At 39.3% G+C, this 8776-nt stretch overlaps 1 long non-coding RNA gene across 1 annotated transcript; it reads left to right on the top strand.

The window, feature by feature from the left end:
• LOC140139333 (uncharacterized) lies at positions 1-8424 on the top strand. Its single transcript, XR_011857085.1, has 3 exons — positions 1-188; positions 6671-6768; positions 7854-8424. It is a non-coding gene; the product is annotated as an uncharacterized lncRNA (long non-coding RNA).
• Positions 8425-8776: the final 352 nt, after the last annotated feature.

Raw genomic sequence — 8776 nt, 5'->3', positions numbered from 1 at the left:
TCATACCATGGTCATACATTCGACTCGTACAGATCATGAATGATGGTATTAGATCTAGCTCGTCACCACAGTGAAATTGTTAAATAACACACACGGCGGTTGAATTAAACCACAGTATTATTGAAAAGTGTACACTTTTGTTCCAGTTTCTAACCAGTAATTTCGGAATTCAAGCATTTTAAACAACAGTAAGTGTACATTTCGTCCAGTTTCTTACCAGTTATTTCATGAGGTCAATGAATTATGGTAGTGATCTTAAATGTGTAAGCTTACCAATATTAGTATACCATGCTTTACCAAAAGCTGTTAGTTTCTGCACTGTACATACTGTACAACTCTGTACAGTGTGAGTATGTACGTGAGTATAACAACTTGAGCAAGTCACAATATTTTCTCAAGTTGATTTATCCTTTCTAAAAATAGCGATGTATACAGAAAAAATATACATAACCATGTTCTCCGAGTACTGTACAAACTACATATATAATTTAACTCTAGTCCGGGACTCTAGCGGGGTACACCCAGGCATCGTATGTGTACATGGATTGAATCCATGGGTTCCTACAAGGCTGATGACTGGACCGATGACACACATTCGGTGCCGATGGGTGTATCGTATATGTGTGAGTTAGGACTTTTGACAATTGGCTCCCTAGTCCTAGCCCGAGGTACTCACACCTCCGTCACTACGATTTCCACCAGGGGTAAGCGTTAACCTCCGACCGGGTTATTCACCCCGATCGGGGTGAATGACCCCTAAATTTAAAAATATTAATTTTTCACCCTCTATATTGGGAATATGTGCAAGCTCGGGGGTGAACACTGACCCTCTACTTTTAGACCTTACTCCTACCCCTGACTACACTGCAAAATATTTTTCACCCCCGAGATTTAATTTTCACCCCATGTATTTGGATTTTCTGCAAGCTCTGGAGTGAAAAACACTGGAAAACAACCCCCGACTTTTGGGCCTTACTGCTACCCCTGATTTCCACTGTCCTTCTCCGTACGAAGGTCTGAGACTCCTGAGCATATCTGGTCCAGGGTACACATAAAATACCACTTTTTCTCATAAATACCACTTCCTACCATTCCTCACGTGAAGATGAGACTTAAACAAAACATATTTGGTGCATGTTCAGTAAATTTTGAGCACATTTGAGGATGGAAAATGTTTTAATTCTTTCTATAAATTGATGCCGTAAGTGTGACGTCATCACCGCGACGTAAGTTCACGGCAGCGTTCGAAATAGGGCCGGTCAGCCGGCCATTGGCCTGTAACTTTTTGGCCTGGCCAGTAACTTTTCTGACTGGCATCTAGTTGCCGACCCGGCTGGCCGGTAACTTTTAAGGCCAAGCCATGGCTGGCCTGTAACTTTTTGAGGCATATTTCGAACACTGGTTCACGGTGCCCCGTTTTTACGTACATAGGGCATTCATGGCCCTAGTGAGGAAGGAACAGGGCCATGATGTTTTGGGCTACCCTAGTCCATACATTCGATATAATAGCGGGGACTCTAGTCGTTTCTACAAATATGTCAATGACAGCAAGAACATGATGAAGTCTAACTTGGAATTTGCACATCATCTTGATCTTGATACTGCCCAACAGTCCTAGAGGAGTAAAATGGTTAGGTTGATATGCGCATGCATGCAAATTTTAGTCTATAGATTTCTTGTAGATGTTGGGTTATGTTGGTTTTAAATTGTGTGTGATCTATTATGTTTAAGGGGGTACTCCCGGGGGTACTACACCCCTAGCCAATTTTTTGCTTATTTTTGTGTTTTTCTCAAAAATTATAGTGCATTGGTGACAAGTAAGATGTATATTATAGAGGCAAGGACTATAACTACTGCACTGAAATTCAGCAACTCAAGGCAAGTAGTTATTGATTTATTGATCAAATATTGGTTTTCCCTCATTTTTGACTGTAACTCCACAACTGTTGTCTGTGCTGAAATAAAATTTCCAGTGTAGCAGTTGTAGTCCTTGCCCCAGTATAATATACATATCTTACTTGTCACCAATGCTCTATAATTTTGAGAAAAATGTAAAATAGGCACAAAATTGGGCAGGTGTAAAATACTATATCAAATGATTTGATCGAGTAATTTATCAACTTATCGAGTAACATGTATCCACGACAACACAATACTATATAGGGACTGTGCAATAATTATGTCTACACCCAGGGTGATGTCTACACCCTGGGCCCTTAATTACTTATTCATAACCTCATTAATAAACGCGATGCGTGCGATCCAATCATATTTTATTATTTGCGGCGAACGCAAATCGAGGTCATTAATATCTCACAATTGACCGCAAAATGCGTAATTGTTCCAATGTCGCATTTAATTGACTTCTGCGTGCGCGGTATTGTGCGTCCAACAAACTGCGCTTGCTGCGCTGGCTGCGTATTTGGATTGCGCGCTACCATATTTGCACAGATTGTGATCGCACTTTTATTATTGGTCGTTCTGTTTTAGCCTGATCGATTTTTGGCAAGGGAAGATGTAAAAATCATCTATTTTATAAACTTTTGAGCAAAATTTTGTGTAATTTTGTAAGGTGAAGAGATTAAAGTGAGCGGTTATGAATGAGGTTAATAACTTTGCATCGGTAATATATGGGCATTGTGAAAATCTAAACATTTTGCTTTGGACCTCGGAATATCCTCGGGCTCGCCCTCGGGATATTCCTCGGTTCCAAAGGCAAAATGTTTAGATTTTTCACAATGCCTCCAAATAACCGATCGCAGTTATTAACCTCTAAGTAACTTGGGGTCTGAAACAGTAACACGGACCCCGAGATAGTAACTCGACTTTAAGTAACTCGGGCCCCGACTTAGTAACTCTGGGTCTGAGCTAGTAACTTGGGGCCACGACTTATTAACTCGGGGTCCAAGATTGTAACTCGGGCCTCGACTTAGTAACTCGGGTCTGAGATAGTAACACGGACCCCGAGATAGTAACCCGGGTCCGAGATAGTAACTTCGGGCCTCGACTTAGTAACTCGGGTCTGAGATAGTAACTTGGGGCCTCAACTTAGTAACTTGGTATCTGAGATAGTAACACGGACCCCAAGATAGTAACTTCGGGTCCGAGATAGTAATCGGGCCCCGACTTTATAACTCAGGGTCCGGGATAGTAACTCAGGGTCCGAGATAGTAAGTCGGGGCCCCGACTTAGTAACTCCGAGTCCGAGATAGTAACTTCGGGGCCCGATATACTAATTGGGGGTCCGATAGTAGCTCAGGGTCCCGAGATACTAATTCAGGGTCTGATATAGTAACTCGGGCCCCAAGCTACTATCTCGGACCCCCAATTAGTATCTCGTAAGTACTATCTCGGACTCCGAGTTACTAAGTCGGGGCCCGAGTTACTATCTTGACCCTGAGTTACTATCTTGGGCCCCGAGTCGAGGCCCCGGTTACTAAGTCGGGCGCTGAGTTACTATCTCGGACCCGAAAGTTAGTAAGTCGGGCCCTGAGTTACTAAGTCGGGCCCGAACTACTAACTCGGTCTCCGAGTTACTAATTCAGGACCTCGAGTTACTGAGTTGGGGCTCGAGTTACTATTTCGGACCCCGAGTTACTATCTTGGACCCGGAGTTACTAAGTCGGGCTTCGAGTTACTATCTGGGACCCCGAGTTACTAAATTGGGGCCCGAAGTTGCTGTCTCAGACCCTGAGTTACTAAGTCAGGGTCCCGAGTTACTATCTCGGACCCGGAGTTACTAAGTCGGGGCCCGGAGCTACTACCTTGGACCCCAAGTTACTAAGTCAGGACCTCGAGTTACTAAGTTGGGGCTCGAGTTACTATTTTGGACCCCGAGTTACTATCTTGGACCCGGAGTTACTAACTCAGATACCGAGTTACTAAGTCGAGGCCCGAGTTACTATCTTGGACCCTGAGTTACTACATCGGACCCCGATTTACTAAGTCGGGCCCCGAGTTACAGTCGGGCCCTGAGTTACTATCTCGGACACACACAAGTTTTAAGGTGTATTTTGAATGACGAAAAGAATTCCCCGTTCATCTCTACATAATCATATGACCTATTTTTGCGCGATTGCACGAACAAGTATACGGAATTTGTGGCAACACTGATTAGTGTATATTTCTATGCTGGGCTTTTTTCATGAGCCACTCCCGCCTAGGAAGTACCTATACACCCTCACGCAAGTCAATTGAAGCCGTACAATTTATCGCTAATTTACGACCATAAAATTTAGACACTTCTCTTGTCTGTATTAGCATCAACTTTCTCATGTCACGTTTTCATGTCAGAAATTAACATGACTTCCGAAACCGAAAACAGAAGTTATCTTCGTTCAACTTTTCAGTAGGCAACAAAAGACTAGAATAAACACTCTAGTGTATGCCAAAACTTTATCATGCTCACAAGTGAAACAGGACATTGAAGTTCGTGATTCCCATTGTGCTACATGTGTATACCACACTCTCATGTGTACAACAATATTATCACTATAGATGATTTCCATTGTGCTATACAACATTCCCATGTATACTACAACTTTTACCACAGGTGGAACAGAGTACTATAGATGATTTCCATTGTGCTATACAACACTCCCATGTATACTACAACTTTATCACAGGTGGAACAGAGCACTATAGATGATTTCCATTGTGCTATACAACACTCCCATGTATACTACAACTTTGTCACAGGTGGAGCGGAGCATTATAGATGATTTCCATTGTGCTATACAACACTCCCATGTATACTACAACTTTATCACAGGTGGAACTGAACACTATAGATGATTTCCATTGTGTAAATACAACACTCCCATGTATACTACAACTTTATCACAGGTGGAACAGAGTACTATTGATGATTTCCACTGTGCTATACAACATTCCCATGTATACTACAACTTTATCACAGGTGGAACAGAGTACTATAGATGATTTCCATTGTGCTATACAACACTCCCATGAATACTACAACTATATCGCAGGTGGAACTGAACACTATAGATCATTTCCATTGTGCTATACAACACTCCCATGTATACTACAACTTTATCACAGGTAGAACTGAACACTATAGATGATTTCCATTGTACTATACAACATTCCCATGTATACTACAACTTTATCACAGGTGGAACAGAGTACTCTAGATGATTTCCACTGTGCTATACAACACTCCCATGTATACTACAACTTTATCATAGGTGGAGCACAAAGATGATTTCCATTGAGCTATACAACACTCCCATGTATACTACAACTTTATCATACAACACTCCCATGTATACTACAACTTTATCATGGGTGGAACAGAGCACAAAGATGATTTCCATTGAGCTATACAACACTCCCATGTATACTACAACTTTATCATGGGTGGAACAGAGTACTATAGATGATTTCCATTCAGCTATACAACACTCACATGTATACTACAACTTTATCATGGATGGAACAGAGCACAAAGATGATTTCCTTTGAGCTCTACAACACTCCCATGTATACTACAACTTTATCATGGGTGGAACAGAGTACTATAGATGATTTCTATTGAGCTATACAACACTCCCATGTATACTACAACTTTATCATGGATGGAACAGAGCACAAAGATGATTTCCATTGAGCTATACAACACTCCCATTATACTACAACTTTATCATGGGTGGAACAGAGTACTATAGATGATTTCCATTGAGCTATACAACACTCCCATGTATACTACAACTTTATCATACAACACTCCCATGTATACTACAACTTTATCATGGGTGGAACAGAGCACAAAGATGATTTCCATTGAGCTATACAACACTCCCATGTATACTACAACTTTATCATGGTGGAACAGAGTACTATAGATGATTTCCATTGAGCTATACAACACTCCCATGTATACTACAACTTTATCATGGATGGAACAGAGCACAAAGATGATTTCCATTGAGCTATACAACACTCCCATGTATACTACAACTTTATCATGGGTGGAACAGAGCACAAAGATGATTTCCATTGAGCTATACAACACTCCCATGTATACTACAACTTTATCATGGGTGAAACAGAGTACTATAGATGATTTCCATTGAGCTATACAACACTCCCATGTATACTACAACTTTATCATGGGTGGAACAGAGCACAAAGATGATTTCCATTGAGCTATACAACACTCCCATGTATACTACAACTTTATCATGGGTGGAACAGAGCACAAAGATGATTTCCATTGAGCTATACAACACTCCCATGTATAAGACAACTTTATCATGGGTGGAACAGAGTACTATAGATGATTTCCATTCAGCTATACAACACTCCCATGTATACTACAACATTATCATGGGTGGAACAGGACACTATCTATTGTGCTATAATGTAAATTATTTGTAGTGTCCTGTCCCTCCTGTGACAAAGTTGTGGTATACAAGGGAATGTTGAATAGCACAATTAAAATTATGATTTAGGTGTCCCTTCCCACCCGTGACAAAGTTGTGGTATACAAGGGAATGTTGTATTGTTTAAATCAAATCATCTTTACTATCCTATCCCACCTGTGACAAAGTTGCGGTGTTCATGGGTATCTTGTAAAGCACAATTTTAATCTTCTATATTTTACCCACATGTAACATTTATGTTTTTTTTGTTTTATATTTTAAAGAATGGTGCAAACTTCATGAAGTAAATGAACATGTGAAGCCATTGGCTGCGAGTTTGGGTGTCAGGGCATCTGATATTTTGCAATTGATCTTCATAGAGGTGAGTTAAGGTTTACACTATATGTTTTGGGCAGAATTTTCGGCCGAATGTTAAATAAGTTTAGCTTAGATTTCCAAGTTTCATAAATGAAAATTTACAATTATTTCTTGATATTTCTAGATTTGTTTTTTAATATATCTAAGCAATAGTTTTGCCATTTTAACCCTCCCAAAAAACATCATGCAAATGGGGTGGAAATGACACCACTTATATCAATCATTGGGATTTCCTTTATAAAACCAATACCATTCCTCATGTGTGTCAGCTTTACTTGTCTCAATATTCGAATGCAAATGCTGCTAGTTCATGCTACCTTCTAACTCGCCTTATGAAAGACATGTTGACCATTTTAGGTGGCATTTTGTCTTTTTGTATTTTCAGATAGCTAACTCAAATACTACACTTTGCAGATACAATAGCTAGCTATGTCAAATCCATTATGTTCATTTAAAACTTAAATCAGCAAAGAAAAGTGTTTAAATGGGATTTTGTGAATTTGCATAAGTCAAAAAAGCTGTTTTGAAAAATCACATCCTGTACGATAATTTTAAAGCAATTCTGTGCACAGCACCATAGTTAAGTTTGCCACCTTAAATATCTACCGTATATAATTTTTAAAAATTCTGTGACTTAATTTATAATTCTATTACTCTTACGACCCATTATTCAAAATCGCGCACTGTGATTTGTTAAAACACGTCACATGAGAGCCCATTATTCTGCAATAATGGGTCAAGCGCCATAACACACTCTCTACGCACAGCATTACGCTGTGCAATATTTCAACGATACACGCTCCACCTTGAAGTAAACAACTTAAAATATTTGTGCCAAAAAATGATATTTTCTCTTTAAATTGCACTATTTTCTGGTAATAGAATAGAAATAAAGGGTGCAGCATATTCCTTTACACGCAAATAATGTGTCCTTGGCAGTAAAACGTTTAAATAATGAGTGAGGACACATTATTTTGGGTGTAAAGGATAATGCATTACCCTTTATTTCTTAAATAAAAGGAAGGTCTGAAAATGTTGTGTTAATTATTATTAATATTCATGTTATTCTCATTAATAACTTTTCTGCAGGCACTAGCACTGTCTAAGGAGTAAGGATTCCTTCAATAGTTTGCAGATTGAAGCAGCCTTTTAACAGGCAACAACACAAAGAACAAGAGAGTATAGAAAATCAAGAATGCAACAAATAAGAACTGCGCTGAAGTCTTTGGATGTCATTATTGGAACTTAATAACAATCCATTGCCATAGTCCATTTGGGACAAGATCAAGGCACAAACCACCAGATAGTAGATGCCATGGTCCTTGAAACCAATTGATATTTTATGTAGTTACTAATTTATAATAGATTACGGGGATACAATGTATATGATATGTGCAGCCACTGTCATCTGTGTATCAAATATAACACAGAGGTTGCATACTGGATTGCAGAGCTGGATTGATGGAATCATCGCCAACTGTTAGCATAGCAGGAGATAAGCTATGTGTATGATAATTTGATGCGCCAATAGAAAACTCTATCTCCTCATCATTTAGCTTCCAGAGATTTTATGGTCATCCAGTGTTTTATTCAGTGATGCTAGATGAGGCTGTTTTCATGGAGTTTGGATAAGATACATTAAAATATCTGTATAACTGAATGTCATCACTGTAACATATAGAGGTTTCTTGATTGACAAGTGTATAATATTATGGTGAATGACATATATCATATGTAACAGGGCCAATCATGGATCCTTGTGACAGGCTTTGTCGTCTAGATTTTAAAGGGGAGTGGTTACTCACTCTCTAGTATGATGCTAGGCAAGTGGTCAAATCATTCTCTAGCATGATTGCTAGGAGAGCTGTTAACATTACAACAACCTGATTTTTCGCTCAATTTTTTTGGGTGAAGTTGATCAAAATTTTAAAAAGTAAATGGTCCTAGATATCTATACGCTGGCGAAGTTATGTAATAATTGCTACCATAGCAATAGGTACAAACAATTTTTG

Source organism: Amphiura filiformis, chromosome 18 (genome assembly GCF_039555335.1).
Source record: "Amphiura filiformis chromosome 18, Afil_fr2py, whole genome shotgun sequence".
Taxonomy (NCBI): Eukaryota; Metazoa; Echinodermata; class Ophiuroidea; order Amphilepidida; family Amphiuridae; genus Amphiura; species Amphiura filiformis.
This window is presented reverse-complemented; position numbering and strand designations above follow the sequence as displayed.